At 40.1% G+C, this 21,988-nt stretch overlaps 1 protein-coding gene across 1 annotated transcript in view; it reads right to left on the bottom strand.

Moving 5' to 3' along the window:
• The window catches only part of VSNL1 (visinin like 1), a 102,128-nt gene extending 87,800 nt beyond the window's left edge, over positions 1-14,328 (bottom strand). Inside the window, exon 1 of the mRNA XM_055327252.1 lies at positions 14,064-14,328. The gene's annotated coding sequence lies outside the window, so the exon portion shown is untranslated. The remainder of the gene's footprint in view (positions 1-14,063) is intronic.
• Between the last annotated feature and the right edge of the window lie 7,660 nt (positions 14,329-21,988).

Here is a 21,988-nt window from a genome sequence, read left to right as displayed (position 1 = left end):
ATGTGCTCATGTTGCCTTTTCATTTGTTGTCATATTTTCTGTTCTTTATTAGGACTTTTTAGTTATGCTTCACAAGGCACTTTTGCCTTTCTTATAACTTTAAATCTCAAATATTTTATCATTTTGGTTGCTATTGCATATAGAATATTTTTTTTCCACTTTTCATTTTGGAATGTTTTTTGATAGACAAAGAAAAGGCTATTTCCTTTTGTAATTTATCTCATATCAAAAATCTTTATCAAATATTTACTATTTTTCATTTTTACTTGAGTCTTCCAATTTTCTCTATATATGGTCATCAAAAAATAATAATTTAATCTCTTTTCCAATGTTTATTCAGCTTATTTCATTTTCTTATCATATTGCTTTTACACAGATAAAAAACAATAGAAGTATTTATTTTTTTCCAAGACAAGGCAAGGTATAAATACATGGACACAAGTCTGTATCTGTTCCTGAGGAACTGATTCATTGCTAGATTTTTGCTGTACAACACTTATATGACTTTAAAGTTCTGAAAATGCATGAGATTTGCCTATGAGATTCAGTACTAGAAGATGGAGCCGGAAGGATGTTAGAGACATTCTAGGCTAATCATACACATTCTACCTGTAAGAAAACTAATGTCCACCAAGAGAAAGTGATTTGATCAAGATGAAAAGCTAAAAGCAAAGCCCGGGCAAGAATATAAAGATTTTTTTGGTCCTTGGGAAATTGTTCTTTGTAAAAGTCTTGGTGATTAGAACCTTAGACGTGAATTTAAAACACTATCATTTTTGTGCTGATTTTTTATAATATAAAGAACAATTTGACAATCTACATTAAAATATTTATTATAACTTTAAAATTTTGTTATACCTAGTTTCCAGTTTGCTCTATGATTCATTTTCTCCTTTTTCCTTAGTGATAAAACCCTTATTTTTTAACAAGAGTTTTGCTAACTGTGACTAAATTCTGGTCAATGGCATGTATGCCAATTTGGATATGATGTAAGGAAGTGTCCTTGAAAAGGAAGGGCTCTTCTAATTGATAGAGGCTGCAAGCTTTGCTCAGTGGCAGCATCATAGCCAATGAGGTTTATCCGAGGCGCGATTATTGATAGGGGCTGCAACCATCTTGGATCATGAGGTGGAAGCCACATGCTTTAAGAAGGGCAGAGGTGAAAGGTAGAAGGGGTCTGGAGCCTGAGAATTTTGTGAAGCTCCTTATCAGCCTTGAACTGCTTACCTCTGTATTTATTTATATGGGTGAGAAATAAGTTCTTTTATTTAAGCCATCGTTGTTTAGGATTTTTTATCATTCTAAGCTGGATCTAATTCTCACTCTAAAGTAAATTTTAAGATATAACAACAAAAGTATAAATATAGGTATCTTAAATATAATCTGTAAACTCTGGCTCAAAAACAAAATGGAAAAGAAACAGAACATAATGGATATTTGATATCAGAATTCTGATTATGGTCTCAAGAACTTTGAATTTAAAATAATTATCATAATAATATTAATGATAATTAATAATAGCTGTGAATTGACTATTGCAAAAAGACAGCGGGGAGCAATCAGGAAAAGAGCTTTAGAGTAAGACTGTCTAAAACAGACAACCACTTATTGGTTATGTGACTGTGGGCTTGTCATTTGCTGTTTCTAAGTCTCCATTTCCTCATCTCTATAATGGGGACAATAAAATTTCTTAGCAAGGGGGTTCCTGGGTGGCTCAGTTGGTTAAGCATCTGACTTTAGCTCAGTCATGATCTCAGGGTCCTAGGATCGAGCCCCACACTGGTCTCCCCACTCAGTGGGGAGTCTGCTTCTTCCTCTGCCCCACTCCCCACTCATGCTCTCTCTCAAATAAACAAACAAAATCTTAAAAATAATTCTTAGCATGGGTTGTGCACATCAGATGAATACATGCATGTAATTGAGTCAATATAACTTAATCATATGTAGTATTATTGATTTTATTATAAACACCATTACCACTAATCTCTAAAGTCCATCAAATGATAACTATGTGGCGATATTTATAATTTAATCACTAGGATAATACTGTCATGTAGGTATCATTATCTAAATGTCATAGATAAAATGATTCATATAACTCAGAATAATTTGTGACACAGCCTGATTACCAAATCCATATTTCTTTTCATAACATCTTGCTAATCTTATTTGATCAAGATTCTCTAACCTTTTGAAACATTATGTTAGACACATGAATTTGAAAAGTGTTTTCCTGCCAGTATCAGATACCTTAGTTCCTGCTCCCTCTATCAATAATGGCATCCCTGTTCCCCTTGCTTGTTGTCTAATGAATTCTTACTCTTGGCATCCCTGAATCTAATGAATTCTTACTCTTGGCATCCCTGAAATTAGTCCATCTCCATCCTTCACCATATGGAGGTTGGGTTCTGTGTATTCCAGAAGTGCTCCCACAGTTCTCTATGCTCATCTCATGATTATTCTTATCAGACTATCAATTATAGGTTTCCACTGCTGGAATGTGAATACTGAGAGGGCACAAACAATGTCTTGCATCCTCAGGGTATATAGTAAGTGTTCAATAAACACTTGTTGAATAAATTAAAACCACATTTAACTTAATGGAATTGTAGAAGCACTTAAGCATGTTTAAAGATCCATGTGTGTATATCACATGAAAGTAGTCAAGGGTTTGGAAAGACCTGAAACACAGGTGCTTAGAGATTTCTTGATATGGAAACTGTCCTAATGAACTACACATCATAGCATGGTTCTCTTGGAAAGGTACTGCCATCAAAAGCTCTATTGTTATAATTATTATTGGGGGCCTTGTGAGTCACAGATAAAGTGGGGAGATGCTAAAACCTGGAAACAAGGCCCACTCACCTGTTCTCAAAGAGAAATGTAGCAGTCATCTCCTTCCCAAAGCCCAGCAACTATAAACACATCTTAGTAGCAATCCCTTGGGGGCTGAGTTAGAAATCTAGGCCTCACTGGATTTCCCTGGAATCTATTACTTCAAACAGCTCAAAATAGATCTTCCTGTCACAAATTCTTATAGCATCATGCATTTTTCTTCCATTACACTCAGTATTATTTGTAATTTTATGCTATTTTGTGATTATTTGTTTAATATATGTTTCTTTAGCTATGAGGGCAGGGATTATGGCTATTTTAGTTCACCCTGTATATCGAATACTAGGCAAATGAAAGATATGCAATAGGTATTTGTTAAAAGAATGAATGAATTGGGCAGCCCGGGTGGCTCAGCGGTTTAGCACTGCCTTCAGCCCAGGGCATGATCCTGGAGATCAGGTCCCGCGTTGGGTTCCCTGAGTGGAGCCTGCTTCTCCCTCTGCCTGTGTCTCTGCCTGTCTCTCTCTCTCTGTGTCTCTCATGAATAAATAAAATCTTTTTTAAAAAAGGAATGAATGAATTGATGAAATGGAGAGACAGTACCTCATATAAAAGCAACATAGTGAATATAAAAGCAACAGGGTGAAGTAGGTAGAAAGAGCAGAGATCTCTTTTGGATCTTAGAGCCAACACTTACAAGCCTCATGGCTTTAGATAATTTCCCCAATCCCTGTATCAATTTCTTGGTCTAAAGTAGAGCTATGTCACTGGAGTGCTGTGAAAATGAGTGAGATAATACACAAGTAAAGCAGGGAACTTGGCAGAGCCACTCACACAGAAATATGGTATGTGTCATGCATGTTTCCAAGCACTGTGTACCTCAAAAAGCATCTCTTCCTCTTTTCCCTTCCTTATTGGATTAACTGTGAGGAGTTTTAAAGGACCTGAGCATCATACGGTATAGACTACGTTATTTAGAACTTGTATTTTATACCCTTAGAAACTGAGACTCGTATTTATTTTCACACGAAGAAATGAAAACTCAGAAAAGTTGAGGTAATTTTTCCAGGACTCCACATTAATGATGACTACTGCATACCTGAGACATCTAATGCCTCCTGGTTTTATGGGCCTTTCCATTATGTAGTCCCACTCATGTCCTTCTGGAGCAGCTTTTCCAACTGGGTTCTTCAGAAAACAATGAGATGGTAACAAGCATAATTTAACATAAGTTCCCTGAGCAAACACTGGAAACAAGGCCAAGCAAAGCTAAACAGCTCTGGGGTCTCTATAAGAGGAACACTCAAGACTTCTATCAATACGCAGGTGCACTAGGAATATCTAAGAGTGGGATGTAGGAAGCATTATTTCCCTCAAAAAAAAGTTTCCATGAAACTTTTTGAGGTGCAATAAATAATTATCAGTGCCTTGGAAATATTTCTTTAAAGAAACAAAGTTTAAAATGTCCTTACTAGGAAATTTAAACCACCCTCCCTTTCAACTCTACCACTTTGAGAATGAGCAAACTTGGAGTGCCTGGGTAGCTCAGTGGTTGAGCATCCGCCTTCAGGTAAGGGCATGACCCTGGGGTCCTGGGATTGAGTCCCACATCAGGCTCCCCTCAGGGAGCCTGTTTCTCCCTCTGCCTATGTCTCTACCTCCCTCTGTGTCTTTCATGAATAAATAAATAAAATCTTAAAAAAGAGAGAGAATGAGCAAAATTTCAGCAGGCCTTGCTTTTAATACATTTCATAAGTACTGATATGTTTTAAGCTATTTGATCTTAAATATTTTGCTTAAAAATGTGAAACAATCTATGACAGTGCATTGGACTTATTGAATCCATATCATGTATGTATGTATGTATGTATTATGTATGTATGCATGTGCATTGCTCCCTCAACCCTGTTTTGAGAGCCATTCTCTGCTCTTAGCCAATGGGCATTAGTATACACTACTACAGACACTCAACAGATGAAGGCTACTATCTTATAGGCTAATCCTCATTCAAACGTATTCTGTAATATTTATCATGTGCACCACTAAGTCTTCTCTTTCTGCCATTTATTGGGTATTATTTGATGGACATTTATTTGATGGTCAGCAGATGAACTAAGTGAAATATAAGACCCGACAAAGGAGGGAAGTAAGGGTGTCAGGGGAATGTGTCACAGGTACTCTAGACACCTCATAGGAAAAGGCGAAGGAAAGAGAGGATAAAGGGTAGAAGGCAATTAGACACTGTCAGACATCCTCTGACATTATTTAAGAAGCGCACCATAAATCATTGGTGTGAGTAGGACTGTTCATCAATTGAACATTAGTCATTAGAAGCTTTGGGAACCTCAGCAGGAGGCATGTCTGAAATAAATGGAAGAAATTTCCCAAACAGATGCAGAACACAGGTCTAAGCTAGGATGCTGACTCAGTTAGTAGACTTTTTCTAGGGCCGTACTCACCATGCTCCCTGGGATATGTGGGTATCAGTTATTATTTAACTACCCGCAAATTAGAACAAATATGCTTAGAATGAGCAGAGCACAGAGCAGGAGACTAGGAGAACCGGTGAAATGCAAACTGAGGAGACTGGCAGGAGGAAAAGTGGAGGTCCGGAGTGGAAGAATTATTTATTCTGTGCTAAGCTCTTTTAGGTGGTCTGTGTATATATATGTGTATGTATGCATATCTGTATATACACATATGCTAAGCTCTTTTAGGTGGTCTGTGTATATATATGTGTATGTATGCATATCTGTATATACACATATATACAACCCTATAAAGCAAATATATTATTTCCATTTCACAAGTGAGAAAATGAGCCCCCCAAGTTAATTAGGATTAAAAGTCCTACCCAGTTCTATGAATCATCCAAGACTCCTACTACACAAAAGAGCCTCAGAATGTATGTACAACTTTCAGATTTTGAAGGGAGAAAAGGATGACCCCTTTTAACCACAGATTAGACATACACTTGAAATTCCCTACTAAATGAAGCAGGAAATTCGGAGAGAAGAGAGAAAAAGGCTAAGGAGAAGAAGAATGGCTCTTAGAAGAACTAAAGACAGACCATTTTGGATTTGTATGTGTGCGTGTGTGTATGCAGAGGGGCTGGAACCAAGTTTTCAACTCAGTAGTAAAGAAGAATTGGGAGAGATACTTTCCTTATCATAAAAGCCCGGGAGAAAAGAATGAAAAAATAGATCATGTAAAAGTCCTCCCACAGATACGCCTTGAAAGATAAATCATGAAATTAGTTGGAATTATAAGGGAGATGAGGGGAGTGCATTAGAAATTAGTTTTTTGGAAGATATCAAAGGATAGAAGCCTAATAGTATGATATTTAAATCAAAAGGCAGGGCTCTTGAAATGGTTTTGTTCAAGTCTAGTGACTTGCTGGAGACTTGACTGGGAGACCAGGACCATATTATAGCTATAGTAGTGCCCCCTCATCCCCAAAAGACGTTCCGAGACCAGCAATGAATGCCTGCAACTGCATACAGGACTGGACCCTGTACATACTATGGTTTCTCTTGTACATACATACCTACCTATGCTAAAGTTTGATTTATCAATTAAGCATAGTAAGAGATTAACAACCATAACTAATAATAGAATAGTTACAATATATTATTGTAAAAATTATGGGAATGTGATCTCCCTCTCTCTCAAAAGATCTTATTGTACTCTACTGACCCTTCCTCTTCTTGTGATGATGGAAGTTGACAAAATTCCTGTGTGAGGAGATGAAGTAGGGTGAGTGATATGGGCAGATGACTTAGCATTAGGCTACTGTTGACCTTATGAGGACTCATCAGGAGGATGACTGGCTTCTGGACCTGGGTTCACTAGGGGTAACAAACTGCAGAGCAAAGCCACAGATAAGGGGAAACTGGTGTACCTTGAAAAATAATAGATGGCTTTAAAATGTATTCAATAAGGAAACAAACTTAAAAATATGTTCTTGGTTTCATATTCTGTTGGGCCCAATTATATGCTATTACATGGCAGGGGGATGACAGGAATGAAAAGGTATAATGGAAAGGAGGTACATTGAAAGAAAGAATGAGAAAAATGGTTAGGTTTGAGGTCTCTGCAGGCGTTTCTTCCAGAAATTCTCTTTTCTATGCATCCATGCCACCTTTCTATTTCACTTGACTTGGTGAATTGCATTGATTTGTCTTCCTCTTTGGGCATAAATTCCTTGAAGGCTGGGATTGTATCTCATTTAATGTTGATTCCACAGTGACTACACAGTGCTTGGCACATTTACTCCATAGACACTTGTTTTACAAGCCAGGCTATGCACTGTTCAGTGTTCACTGCTTTTAATAGCTCAATTCCTCTCTCAGAGGTTCCGCAATGAATGTAGGTTCTACTATAATTCAGAGACTAACGTGGTTTCAGAACTCTTGATTTCTGATGAAAGGAATGATAATAATAATAATAATAATAATAATAATAACTATCACATTTACAGCATTTTCACAAGTGAAGCATTATATCTTTACATATGTAGTCTTTCATTTTCTGTTCAAGGGTCCTATGAATTACTATTTTAAATGGACCCTGAGGCTAAGAGTTTGAACCATTTGTTCAAGGTCATTGAACTAATAACCTGTTGAATTGGCTTTTTTTTCTTTTTCTTTTTTTTCATCTAAGTGTATCTAGCTTGAAAATTCTTGTTTACATTTCCTATCACACCTTCTTTTGAGCCAGTTAAAACCTTGGGGAGGGCTGAGGAATTCTCCCATTCACAAACTAAAATATTAGTAAAGATTAAATGGATGGCTTTCATCTCTCTAAGGAAAGAATACCTTTATAAACATTTTTTTAAAAAAGCTAAAAATTTGTATAGAATTAAAACTTATTTCACAATCTCTTTTTTATTTTTCATAAAGTTTCCCATATTACCAAGAAAACAAACATCAAATACTTCAGTATGAATTTCAAAAACACTTGAACTTCTGGAATAGACAAAATTGACGGTCTTCCATTAACTCATAACATCAATTGCCAAAGGATTCCATCAAATAGAAGTTGTTATCTGGAAGTCAGATTTGTACGGCACTATTAGATTAAAATAAAATATATCAAGAAGTATGTCAACCTTGTTGATAATGCTTCATGAGCCATTTCACTCATAATTTAAGATTGGGTTTCAAGAAATCAGAAATAAATGCACTAACCACAAATTAATAAAATCAACACAAAATATAAAGTCCAGGGATTCCTGTAGCACCAGAGTCTACTATTTTAAGAAATCTTCAATTGCAATAAAACACGAAGCAACAGAAATATTAGGGTCTAGTTGTTTGCATTAGAAAAAAATCCACCCTGGCTCCAAAGCACTTTTAACATGTTAATAATTTGGAAAAATCTATTTGCATTCAGCTCCTCAAAAGTTGTCTTTCAGAGCTTATGATATAACAAACAAAATCTAAACAAAGGAGACGGAAAAAAATCTATTTAAACTGACAGATTTCCATTTTCAGATAAATCCCCACATGAGCAAGAATAAAGAAAAACAGAACATAGATCTGTAATAACTGCAAGTGAATTTAACTGACATGTTAGCACTTTGCCTTTTATGAGTAATACTTCATAAAAATGAAATCTTTTTAATTAAGAGAGCCCTACTTTCTATAAAAAGTTCAGCAATTACTATATCAGATATATTGAGCTCGAAGGCCACTTGGTGAATGAGAGTGCTCCAAGTCTAGTGTAATTTAGAACTAAAGGCAATAGATTTTTCACCTGAAAATAATCCAACAAATGGTTATAAATGCAGTGCATTGTCTTAAAAAAGTAAATAGTTGGTGGTTTCACAGCAGGTCATCTGTGTTAGAAGCACAGTGAAATAAGGTAGTGGAGAAATCCAGAGAAAGCATAAGAATCATGATGAACTACCGAACTTGCATGCTTTAAGTTAGCTAGTAAGGGTATAGAACATCTCTTTAATGTATTCACAGGCACCTTATTATTAAAATGTCAAACCTCTGTGAGGATTCTTGAGTAATTTGCTATTCCATTTCTGTTTCATTCATTAAGTAGTTTCTGAAGCACCCCCAGGATACCCATTTGTGAAGTTCTCAATGAACCAGGCTGGGAGCAACTCAAACTATTTTGACTCGCTTAAGAGAGCATAAATTATCTTTAGAAACAAACTGTAAATGAGGCATGCACTGTTGTGGTCTCTTCACAGTATGAATAAAATAATTCCATAGCTCAAGAGACACATGATCTAAGTGGTACACATAGCTACCATAGTCTGGGTTTAGATTCCTTCTTTGACTTGTTAATATCAATTCTTGTAAGTAAGGAAAAATAACTTATATTTGACTTATTAAAAGATAAAAGGAGGACTGCCTGGGTGGCTCAGTAGGTTGGGCATCCGACTTGTGGTTTCAGCTGAGGTCATGGTCCCATGGGTCATGAGATCGAGCCCCAACATTGAGCTCCACACTCAGTGGGGAGTCTGGTTGGGATATATATATATATATATATATATATATATATATATATATATATATATATATTTATTTATTTATTTTGGGGGGGATTCTCTCTCTCTCCCTCTGCCCGTCCCCCCACTCACGTGTTTTCTCTCTCTAAAATAAATAAATAAACCTTAAAAAAAGAGAGATAAAAATATTCATGGATTAAAATGACTCTTAAAGATATTATTATAGGCCTTTTATATTTGTAGCAAGAATAAATTATGTAATAATCTTTAGTCCAGCTTTTCCTTTCAGTAACAAATATTGAAAACAACATCAATTGTGCATATTTTTAGTCAAATTTTAATTTCTTGGTATAATTACCAAGGTGCCTACAACAGATTCTTAGAATAAATATTAATTTGACATCTGTTACAGAGTATCTACTATAAGAGACATTGAGCAAATATTGTGGAAATATGAAAAAGGTCATTGAAATCTTTGCCCTTGTGGACTGTGCTTTCATATTGTAGATATGCCTTTAAGATGAAAATGTTCCTTGATATACTACACTTTTTATGTATTGGAGGGATGGATTAAGTAATTTATATGGATCCCATCCCGTTCATATACTCTATTACTTATGTGAATTAACCACTGGGATGGTAGAAATATCAATCATTTATTACCTTAATTGTGTACCATTTAATACTTTAGGAAAATTAATACTTTTATATCAGTTACAAATGTAACTGAGTTGGACATTGTCAATTTCAACCTAGATTAAACGGAATGTGACCCTTCTTTAAGAATGACTTCCAATTTTCCTAAATATTTACTAATTGAAGGAGAATAGATACGACTCAATACAAAGAAAAAGACCTTTAGAATGACATTAGAAGATGTTGTTCTCATGAATTAGGATATCACTTCTTTGAAATTGACATATACGATCATTTTATGAAACTCCCCAAGGAGCTCCTCAGTAACGTTTGGAATCCATACCTATATGCAACCCCAACAGAAAATCTGCAGCTTGCACAGGACAACATTTCTAATTATGCTGTCCTATTCCAGATGAAATTCACAGCATAGCAAAGGAAAGCAGGGCACTTAGCAGCTACAGGTCTCTGCAAAGGCTACCTGGTGTTCAGAATAACCTGGGCATGACTGTTTTCAGAATGGCATAGTAAAGACCAGGTGACGTTTATTAGGGACAGACACTCTCCAAGACAGAGCTCAACCCAACTTAGCAATGGCTTACCATGAAGGGAAGGGTTAAATTAAATTGTTAATCAGTGGGGCCCCTGGCTGGCTCAGTCTGAAGAGCATGCAAAGCATGCCTCTTGATCTCAGGGTCTAGATCTCGGGGTCATGAGTTCAATCCCCACAATGGAAGTAGAGATTACATAAAACAAATAAAAATTTTTAAAAATTGTTTTTTTTTTTTTCATATGTTGAGGAACTCACTCCCATTCTTCCTTAAAAACTTCCAAGAGAGGGCAGCCCTGGTGGCTCAGTGATTTAGTGCTGCATTCGGCCCAGGGTGTGATCCTGAAGACCCAGGATCGATTCCTGCGTCAGGCTCCCTGAGTGGAGCCTGCTTCTCCCTCTGCCTCTCTCTCTCTCTGTGTCTCTCATGAATAATTTAATAAAATCTTAAAAAAAAAACAACAAAAAACTTCCAAGTGTATTTAACTCATCTTTCAAATGAGAAAGGAACTCAGACCGTCTTCCTCAAGCCTTCCCTAATGCCTCAGCTTCTTGCAGGTAAAAATTCCTGGCATTTCCCCAAAGGGGACATCTGTGGTGATTGTGGTTATCTTTCTGAGGACCCAGGAGATTACATTTTTCCAAAGAGGCACAGGAGGGTCTGGATTATCTTTAAAAGGCCTAGAGCTTTACTGTATGGGCATGTGGGAGAAAAAATGAGAGAGAAATAGAAAAATCGAGTGAGAGGAAAAGAGAAAATACAAAGAAGGAAAGAGAAGAAGGCCCAGGTAGGTTGATATGATTGCTTCCTTTGCAGTCCCAGTGCAGCAAGACAGAGGAGGCAGCTGTGCAAGTGCTTTCCAAGCCCTAAAGGCTTTGCAAGCGGCACTGCTGTCCTCTGGAGCGCCCACTTCAGGCTGAGCCACTCCAGCATTCTTCCTTCAGTCTTCCTGCCCCCCACCCCTCCCCTTCTCTGCAGGTGGCTGCATCTGGAGGATTTCCATGAAGGCTGGGGACAGTTAGGCATCTTGGATTTGGGTTCTGCCTTCTAGGAGCCAGAGGAGGGTTGGCAAAACCCATTGTGTGTTGACACTGCAGCTGCCTCACCACGCCAGGTCCCAGGTCCTGCAGCTGCAGCAGTTTGGGAAGATGCAAGCTGGGTAGAAGAGTGAGGACGGCGCCTGCAGTGTCTCCAAAGGTTGGAATCCCTGAAGGATTTGGGCGGAGAGGAGATGGAGAGGGGCCTGAACAGACCTCAAACAGGAGCTTTGAGTGGTGTGACAGTTCTATCTCAGAAAGAATAAAATAAAATAAAATTCCAAGGATTCCAAAGAAATTAACTGAGATGCAGAGGAGGCCAGGAAGACTAGGTTAAACATTGAATAAGGTGGGTATATTGGAGGTGAGGGGCAATAGAAAAGAGATAGAAAGAAAAGAGACCTTCCAAGAAAGGAGAAATGATACAGTGTGAAAAGGAATCCTTGGGACTCTCTTGAAAGATGTGCTGGGGACCAGACAATTGTTTATTTGAAGACTTTAGCAATGTCACTGAGGATGATAAACGTGTAGAGAGAAAGGGGACATTACCACTCCACATCACTCTGTAATTGTTTATTTCCATAGACTAGAAGTTAATTGACTTTTCCCCAGCTCTGTAGTTCTGGGCCTCAGTTTCCTCATCTGTAAAACAAGGGGTTTGGGCTAGATGCTTTTGAAGGTCTCTGTCTGATGTGACTCTCTCTGTCAGCCTAGGAGCCAGGGTATCTGATACTAAGCATCTCTGAGATTCCCCATTCTTCCTGCACTGCCCATTTATCAATGCAGTGTAAAACATCTGCACCATTCATGAAGCAGATTCCAACTCTCAGTGATGATGGGGAGTATAGCTCAATTATGACAAGACATTGATCCTTGAGCCCTGGAGTAAGGAAGGGAAGAGCAGTCATTTACACTTTGGGTTTCCAAGGCTAGATATAGTCTGGAATATTTTATTTTCAGAATTTATCCTTTGTAAATCGTAAATTCCTTTGAGGGGTTCGAAATAGTTGGACCGACTAAAGGGTCCTATAATGATCTGCCTTATTTTAAGGAAAATTTATGTCACTACAGAAATTGAATCTGCTTTTTCCATGGAAATCCAGCTCACACTGGCCACATTCTTCTCTTGTCTGCCTGCTTCATGCCATTCTGCCAACTGCTTCAGTGCAGCATTTTCTGGAGTTATTAAACACCCAAGCTTAATGAGAGTGCACTTATGGGTGAAGTATTCAATGATGCAGAACCATCTCCCCTTCTCAACACACATGTAAGCAGTTTAGATAATAGTGGAGATAAAATATGTTTTTGTAAGTTTTATTTTTGTCTCAACCTGAAATTCCTTGAATTTTTTAAAATTAATAGGTAGAAATACAACTCCTTCGCTCCTCTTGTCTTTGAGTGGGATTGTGACACACAGATAGTATCCACTTGTGTTTTCTACACCCACTAGCATTTCCATTTCATTTTAGTCTCCAAAATATGGGCAGGAGCACAACTCTAGAAAAATGGATTCCCACTCTCGCATCTCACAGGGCACTGATCCGTGCGGTGCTGAGCACTTGCACGGAGCCTCACCATCTCCTCCGACCCTCACCGTGATTCACCAGTGCCCCCGGGTTTCCATAGGGGGTTTGACCTTGCAAAGACCCTGCTTCAATTTCTGGGCAAGGAACAACCCATTTTAACTCAAAACACAAAACGACCTTTTCTCCTTTAAAGAAAGGCTACCAAATGTAACACATCTGGGCTTACATTTCTCTACCCTGCATTCCAGAATGTGAATACGGGATGCAAAGGCAGGTAACTAGTTTGGGTCTGACAGTTCCCATTCAGAGGCTCTGAGACTCAGACTCTGTTCAAAACAGACGGCTGACTATGTGGTTGAGCATCTTTCCCTTTTTTTTTTTTTTTTTTTTTTTGCCCATTCACCATCATGACGAAAAATCAAAACCGAAAAAATTTCTGCTCATTTCTCAATACTAAGAAAAGAGCTTCTTTTGCGCCTCGCTCCGTGGCTCTAAACACTAACATCCCGCTTGGAAACCAACCCTGCTTTCCACACCGCATCTCGTCTACTCAGTTTCACTTAGCAAACACCTTCACTGCTCTTCAACGGTGAGAAAAATGGTGCACCAACCCCACGGATGACAGGTTGGTACTTGACTGCAACCGCTCAATAGTTTTATCAGCAACCGGAAAACTTCACAATCGGTCAATTAGCTACTTAAATCCGAGTAAGGCAATCTGCTTATTTATAGACTTACACTAAAAAGCACCTCTGTTCCACCTATCTTAAAGCTAGCCCAAGACAATCTCCTAAACACGCCGCATATCAACACTCCTCCTTCCCCCACCCCCATTATCCCAAAAGATCCCCCCACTAAGAACACATTCAGATGGTCAGCATTAACCAGAGCAATGGTCACCGTGCAGTTAGACGCATCTATGCAAAGTATGTGACAATACCCAAAGCATCTCTCAGACAATTGGCTGTACTACACATGCAGAAAAGCAAAGAAGATTGCATTTTCCACTTACAGTTATAGCGCTGCGCACGGTCACTTAATGAAAATGATAAAACTCAACAGTTCTTTATATGTATGTATAATTCAGATAAACGGTTAAGCCGTCTCTCTGTGTGGTTCTCTCGCGCTCTTTTTTTTCCTCTGGAGCTCTAGGCTGCTTAAATCCTCTTGGATCGCGCCTCGCAAACCCAGCCGCCGCCGCAACAAGCTCCGGTAAGTCTATGCTGCAGATTGGGAATCCCATAGAAAACCTAGGGTCGCTGGAGCGGGATGCGCAGGCGCGCGAGCCGCCGCCTCTCGAGGCACCCCCTCCCCTTTCTCCTCCTCCCTCCTCCAGCTCCGCAGCCCCAGCTCGCGGAGCTCAGGCGCCGGTGACCAAAAGCAGCCCGGCGTTGGCGCATGCTCAGTTGGAGGGGCTCGGAGTGCCCGCGGGTGGATTCCATGTCTCCGGATTTTAGCAGAAACTCAAAAGGAAAGTGCCGAGGCACAGGGAGCCTGGCTCCCGGAGCAGCCTGCACCTGGACGGGCGGTGGAGACAGCGAGTTGGGCTCGCCACACCCCACCCTTATGGAGTCTGATGGTGGAGGCGAAGGCCAGAGATGGGACCCTTGGGGCCCTCCATCCCCACGGCTCCCAGCCCTAGAGGGGGGCCCTCAGCCCACCCTTTGTCAGGCTGTAAGGTGACGAAGAAAACTGCAGAAATCCTTTTCTCGACTGGAAGCGTCCCCCCAGCTAGCTGTGAGCACCTCTGCCCGGCTCACTCTGAGGCAGTAGTTATGGGGAGCACCTTCCTGGGCCGTTTCATCCGAGGGTCTTAACCTGGGGGTACTGGGAGCCGGGCCTTCTAGTACCCCAGGGCCCAGGACCGTCCCGTCCTGGAGAATGTGTGTTGAAGGAAGCTGGGTCCGAGGCGTCTTGCCCCCGTGTGACATTGGCCACATCATGCTAACCATCAACAAACATTTGACAAGTGCCTGCAGTTACGCAGTTAATAAATATTGAATATGCTCCGTGGGGGGAATGGATGGGGGGGGGAACAAACCATCCTTGGAATACAGGGCTGAGGGCTTGGACTAGGCGATACTATAAAGCCCCCTTTTGTGTCTATTAACGATGCCCGTGTTTGCTCGCCCTCCCCCTTCTCCCCACTGTCCTGCCAAAGCCTAGAAGACTTGGCAAGGAGTAGTGCCCAGTAAATGTTTGGTGGCTTCCCTACCAGGAAAGCAAGAATTCCCAGATGTTCCCAACCCGATCAGTGTCCTCAAGTGCTTGTTTGCACATTCATTAGTTCACTCAACAGTTAGGCATTAACCAACTACTTACTGTTGGGGGGACAAATGCAGTGAACAAAAGCCCATCCTGAGATTTACATTCAGGCTGGAGTTCTGTTTTCAAGGGAGGGGAGTTCGGGGGGAGCACAGTGAAGGTCTAGGGTCTCCTTAAGTAGAGAGAGACCTTTACCATTGCACACTTCTATCAGGTTCAGGGAAACTGCAGTGTCAGTAAACCTTTGGGTTCTGAGGACACCAAGAGCATCTCCCACGGCCAAAGGGCTCTAAGGGCTCTGCACTGACCAATCTCCCGTTGCCAGGAGGGCGCCGCTCCCAGCTACCAAATCCGGGAGTCCAGCTTGGAAGCGCTGGAGGCTACTTAAACCAAGACCGGGAGAAACTCCACCCCAGCAGTCTCTGGCTTTGGAAAAGGCTGGTGCTCGGTGAGGACCCCCGGTCGTGACGCCCGAGCCGCAGCCGGACGCTCCCAGCCAACCTGGGCAGCCCAGAGGCGCCAGGAACGCGCGTTCCCGGGCCGGGCGCCTCGGGAAGTGGCGCGGAGCGGGGAGAGCTCCCGGGACTCCGGGGACGCCGCTCGCAGAAGTCCCGTCCCCGCGGGGCTGCTCCGCCGGTGCCGGCGAGCGCGGAAACCCGGAGCGCGGAGCGGAGCGGCGCGGAGCAGGGCGCGCTGCGGCAGCCGAGCACGTTGAGTCCGGCGGGCGCCAGCCCCGCGCTCCCGGGCCGCAGTGCGCACTGCGCAGCGCGGCTGGTGGCCCGTCCTTTGCGTTGCTTGGGCTGGAGTGGAGGCAAAAGGCGGTTCTGCATAAGGCGCCTCGGTTGGCCGTGGAGCCAGCCTCCAAAGCTTTCAAAGTAATTTCTCGTCTTTGGTCGATTTCCCCTCCCAAAGCGTTTTTCCGCCGGGCTGTCTGGTTTCCCTCTGGAGAACAGGCTCGGCGCTGCCAAGTGCAGCCGCCGCAGCAGAGGGCCACGGAGCGTTCCTCCGCTTAGAAGAGACGTGCCTGGTTGGTGCGCCCCGGAAGTCTCTTGCGTGGCATTGTTCGCTTTTAGACAACTTACTTTTAACTTGTGCTTAGGAAAAAACGAACACGGTACTTTAAAGCGTGTTTTGTTGTCGGGGAGATTTAATTTAGATGTTTGCGCTTTTGTGAAGCAGCTTTGTCTAATTGGGCAGACAGTAAATTTTTTTTTAAGTTTTATTTGCACGGAAGCGCTGTTTGGCGTCCTTAAGGCGCTATCTTCTTTTTAAATCTCCAGCTATTATGCAACTTTATTTTCTTAAGCTGTAATGTTTTATATATATTCATATATATATATAATATAAATATATGTATTTGTGTGTAATGCCTTTTGGTCGAGTTTTATGTGCAGCCTGAAATCACCGTAGGGAAGCAAATTCTAAAAGACACCAAAGGAATATTATCGTTTGAATTATAGAAAGCAGTTCCCCTCTTTAGGATGGTAGGATGAGCTTGAAAAGAGGAATATGGTAGGCACTAAAAAGCAGGAAGCCCCCTGGGTTTTTGTTTGTTTGTTTGTTTGTTTTCCTTCTTTCGGCATTTGCAGGTGTCGCTGGTGACCTCAGAAGAGCCGAGGTGCCTGGTGCTGCGCTCTGCGCCCGCCGGGCGTGGAGGAACTGGAATACCGCACCCTGCTGAGTGCAGACGCCCTTGCTATAGCAGTAGTTCCATCGCTTAAAGCCCCGTCCCCAGCTCTGTGGATGGATATCGGTGCGAGCTTTCATATTCTGGAGATTTGGGGGTGGGGGTGGGTGGGGAGGAGAGGAAGGTGCTGTAGAGAGTTTTGGTCCCCCCCCCCAAATTGTATTGCTTTCCGAGGTAGCCTTGCTTCCACCTCACTCTTTCCCAGATTTATACAAACAAAATAAAACCAAGAACGACCTTTTAGGTTTACACAACTTCATTTAATATTGGCATCCACCTTAATCGAGACATGGGCAAGTTGAACACGGAGAACGGTAGTAAAAGTACAAAACGCATGGAGGATAACAGGTCTGAACTTGTGGTTCTCTGAGCTCATGGTAATATTATTTATTAGACATGCTGTTTATAAAACATATGAGCCAAGGAGGGTGCAACTTAAGGCATGGGGGCATTTAGGAAACTGGAAGGAAAATTAAGTGTTTGAAAGTCAGCCTTAGACAATGAAAGGAGACAGGAATGGGAAAAATGGATTTACACTCATTTAAATTCATGCAGACTAATGATAGTAGTATTCTTACCTAGGTATAGTGTCTGTTTTAGAAAGCTAAGGGTATTAATCCTTACAGAGGAGATGCATTACATAAAATAATTGTGTTTATTCTGTTTTATTTATACTATTTTTAAAAATATGGGGATAGACTGGGATGATTAGGTGGCTCAGTGGTTGAACGTCTGCCTTTCATTCAGGTCATGAACCCAGGGTCCTGGGATCTAGTCCCACATCACACTCCCCACAGGAAGCCTGCTTCTCCCTCTGCCTATGTCTCTCTCTCTCTGCATCCTAAATAAATAATATATATAGATATAGATGTAGATATATAGATATATAATCTTTAAAAAAATAAAAATATGGGGATAGACCAATGAAATAAAGCAACTTTCTAAGGTCAACAGGAAGTTATTACCTAGAATAAAACTATACAGTAATTTTTCTAACCGAAAGTGTTTCATTGTACATGTTTGTATTCCTTCTACATGTTTTTCTAAAATAAGTGGAAAAATGCAAGACTGTGAGGGAATGAATCCCATGCAGTTAGGGAGTGGGTTCCATGCCTCTGTGCAGAAGAGGGATTGACAGTCCTAGGGTTGGTTAATGAACTCCATTGACCATTCCTCCCAGTGCACCCCTGATTTATCTCTAATCTATGGCTGAATCTAAATTCATTTTTGGAAGATTATTCTTAGCTATGTCACCAGTTTCCCTTAGAAATTGAACAATTCACAATAAAAGTTTCTTAAATCCCTGCTGAATGAATTATTGTCAAAGCTTTGAGTTTCCTGGAAGTTTCTTGGAGTCTTAGAAATGGTTAAGGCAGATGCAGGTGCTTTGCCCCCACAAGAATATAAAGTGTGTTATTCCATTCTATCTTCCACATTTGGGCCTAACCTATAGATTCCCAGCAGGGCTTTTAGGTTGGAAATTTTCATCATTATTATGTGTTTTCACCACACAAAAGAAAGGATAATAGCAGAATTGCACTGAATATGATTTCTTTTTTTTCTCTTCAATGATTATTTAGGTAGTCCTGTATGCTAGTCTGTACTCTTTTTTAATTGTGTGAATAGCCACTCCAAATATAATCATGGATTCATATTCTGGAGCTTCTGTACTTTGAAAACCATCTGATGCCAAAGGGTCTTCAAAAGCCCTTTTTGCTTAAAGTAGATCTTACTAACTAGTTTCTACATTCCATCTTTATTTTCCTTAATATAGTTCCTTTGAATTTTAAGTGGTACTCTTAAACTCAACAGAGGATTTTAGCATAAAATATGAAGAAAAATAAAAATAGTGAATTCTTCACTCCTTCTGAGACTACCAACAAAAACAAACTCACATCCTTTACCAGAAGATTTTCACAGTTGGGTTTATATTTTCACCTACTGCTTGAAGGAGGAAAGGAATAGTGGGACTCCCACATTTTTTAGAGTTCTTATTATATTCCCTCTTTAAAGTTCATTTGACCATCCTAAGGAGGTACAGGAAGAGAGAGTGATCGTTGGTGACTCCTGTTTTTCCTCCAGAATATAGATTTAGTACCTGTATTACAGTCTCAAAGAGAGTGGGTTGTATTGATTTTTTAAAAAGAAAAAAATGCATAAGTAACTAATGATGTTTAGCAGTGGTGGCTGCAGGTTGAATTCCTTTTGATCTCCCTCATTCATTTACCCAACACCTATTGAGTACCTACTTTGTGCCAGGCAGTGTTCTGAGCACTTTATATGCAATATTCCATTTCACAATGACTTTATTTATGTACAGGTACTATTATAACCTTTCTTACAGATGAGGAGGGAACTGAGGCAACATATGTATTAGTAATATCTCCAGATGTCTGCTTCAGTTGGCTTTCTCCTTCTTCACTGCATTCTAATTAATGTTATGGTTCTCCCTCTATAATATAATTTCTACTTTTTAATCCACCTATACACCTATGCAAGCCAAATATTGTGAATACTATGATTATCTTATTTCTCTTCAGCAGTCTCTCATTTTCTCCTGAGCAAACTTTAAACCCTAAGTCATGTATTCAGAATCTTTCACCATGTGGTAGACTGCTACTTGCCTGCCTTAACTACAGAGCATCTAATTTTGGAAGGGAAGGAGGGAGGAAACAGGCCCAGAGAAAAGTTTTTTTGTTTTGTTTTTTGTTTTTTGTTTTTATTTTATTTTATTTTTTTTTGAGAAAAGTTCACTTTTCCCAGGATTCCTGCATTTTCATCTATTGCATGAAGGAGAATAGAAACAGAAGGATCCCTCTTTTTTTTTTTTTTTTACTATTCTTACTATATTTCGCCTTTAAATTCATTATACCATCCTAAAGAAGTTTTCCAGAAGAGAATGACTATTGGTGATCTTCAATCCAGTCTTTTCTCTTGCTCTCCAGTTTCTTTTTTCTTTTCCATTTTTTCATTTTTTTTTTTTTTTTTTTAAAGCAGACTTCATACCCAGCATGGAGCTCAGCTTGGGGCTTGAACTCACCATCCTGAGATCAAGATCTGAACTGAGATCAAAAGTCTGTTGCTTAACTGACTGAGCCCCCCAGGTACCTCTTGCTCTCCAGTTTCTTGTTTACAATTGCCTACAGAACATCTTCATGCGGATTTTTTACAGATACCTCAAACTCAGCATAGATAAAATTATCTCCTCTGCCCTCCACTTTTGCCAGTCTCTGTGCATCCTAGCATTTTGAAGGTATTTACTCTCAACCCAGTGCTCTAAATCAGAACTTTGGGTATCACCTTCAGCTCTTCTACCTCTCCTTCCCTGTCAAAACGTTACTCAAATCCTGTGAATTCCATTTTCTGAATGTCTCTCAAATCCATGCCTCACTGCCACTGTTAGTTCATTTAGCCTTTCATCATCTCAGTGCTGGACTTGTTATTTTTCATTCTCATGACTTGCAAAATTTCACATAAAATCACATTGCCCCTTTGAAAAAAACTATTGAGTAGTTTCTCATTGAAATGATAAAACTAAATTCCTTTGCACACCATACAAGACTTATATGCTGGCTCTTGCATACCCTCTAGCCCTGTGTCCTGCCACATCTCTTTAATGTTAATGTTCTATGCTCCATCATACTGCAGAGCTGTACTTTTACTTCTCTGTACTTTTGTGTATGCTCTTTCTCTCTTCTTGGAGAACTCTTCTTTGTCTTGCCTGGAAGATTTCTGTTTTAATACTTCAAATTCAGCAGAAACATTATTTCTTAACAGAAGAATCTTTCTTTTTTAAAAACTTTTATATATATTTTTAAGATTATTTATTTGACAGAGAGTGAGAGCACAGACAGGGGGCAGGGACAGAGGGAGAGGGAGAAGCAAACACCCTACTGAGCAGAGAGCCCGATGCAGGGCTCAATGCAGGGCTGGATCCCAGGACCCTGGGATCATGACTTGAGCCAAAGGCAGATGCTTAACCAGCTGAGGCACCCATGTGCCCCAGAAAACTATTTTTCTTCCTAGCACTTATAAGACAGTTTACAGAGTTGTTGTCAAGATTAATTGAAATCGTATACAGGAGAATACAAACTATTTAAGCTCTATTTAAACATAAGATATAATGGACTCTATTTGAACATAAGATATGGAATGGCAATTTGTCTATCAGTTATTAAGGAAAAGCGTTATGTTGCCTATTTTTTAAAGCTTTATTTATTTATTTTAGAGAGTGTGTGTGTGTGTGTGTGAGCAGGGGAGGGAGAGAGGCAGAGGGAGAGGGAGAGAGAATCTCAAGTAGACTCCATGATGAGTGTGAAGCCCCACCACGTGGGCTCGATCTCATGACTCTGAGATCATGACTTGAGCCAAAACCAAGAGTGGGTTATGTAACTGACTGAACCAGTCAGGCCCTCAGGCACCCCTGCTTTTCATTTCAAAATGCAAAATGAATGTATGGTATTGGTATAAAAACAAAACTCTTGAATTGTTTTAACTAATATATGGTCCTTGATTGAATTTAGAGTTAGTAATTGCTATAAAGAAATTTGAAATATTTATATATGTATGTCTTATACCTTGGTTGCATTACTATCACACAAATAAAATCCACATTCAACATATTTAAAAGCACTTGCAAGCCAATTGATTTTCAATATTTTTTTATCCTATTGTCCTTTTTTCTCTGTTTTTCTGGACATTCAGCATAAATCGTATGCATCAAACTATTAAAAAACCCTCATATTTCACAGGTTTTTTTTCATATTTATAGGTTTTAAATGATTTCATCATCCTTATGTGATCTCCAGATACCATTATCCTCATTTTATTTATTTACTTATTTTAAAAGATTCATTTATTTGTTTTAGAGAGAGATTGAGATACAGAGAGAAGGAGGGACAGAGGGAGAGAAAGAATCCAAAGCAGAGTCCGTGCTGAACACAGAGCTCAACACACAGCTTGATCTCACAACCCTGAGGTCGCAA

Source organism: Nyctereutes procyonoides, unplaced genomic scaffold, assembly GCF_905146905.1.
Source record: "Nyctereutes procyonoides isolate TBG_1078 unplaced genomic scaffold, NYPRO_anot_genome, whole genome shotgun sequence".
NCBI lineage: Eukaryota > Metazoa > Chordata > Mammalia > Carnivora > Canidae > Nyctereutes > Nyctereutes procyonoides.
Note: the sequence above shows the minus strand (reverse complement) of the source record. Positions and strands in the feature narration are given on the sequence as shown.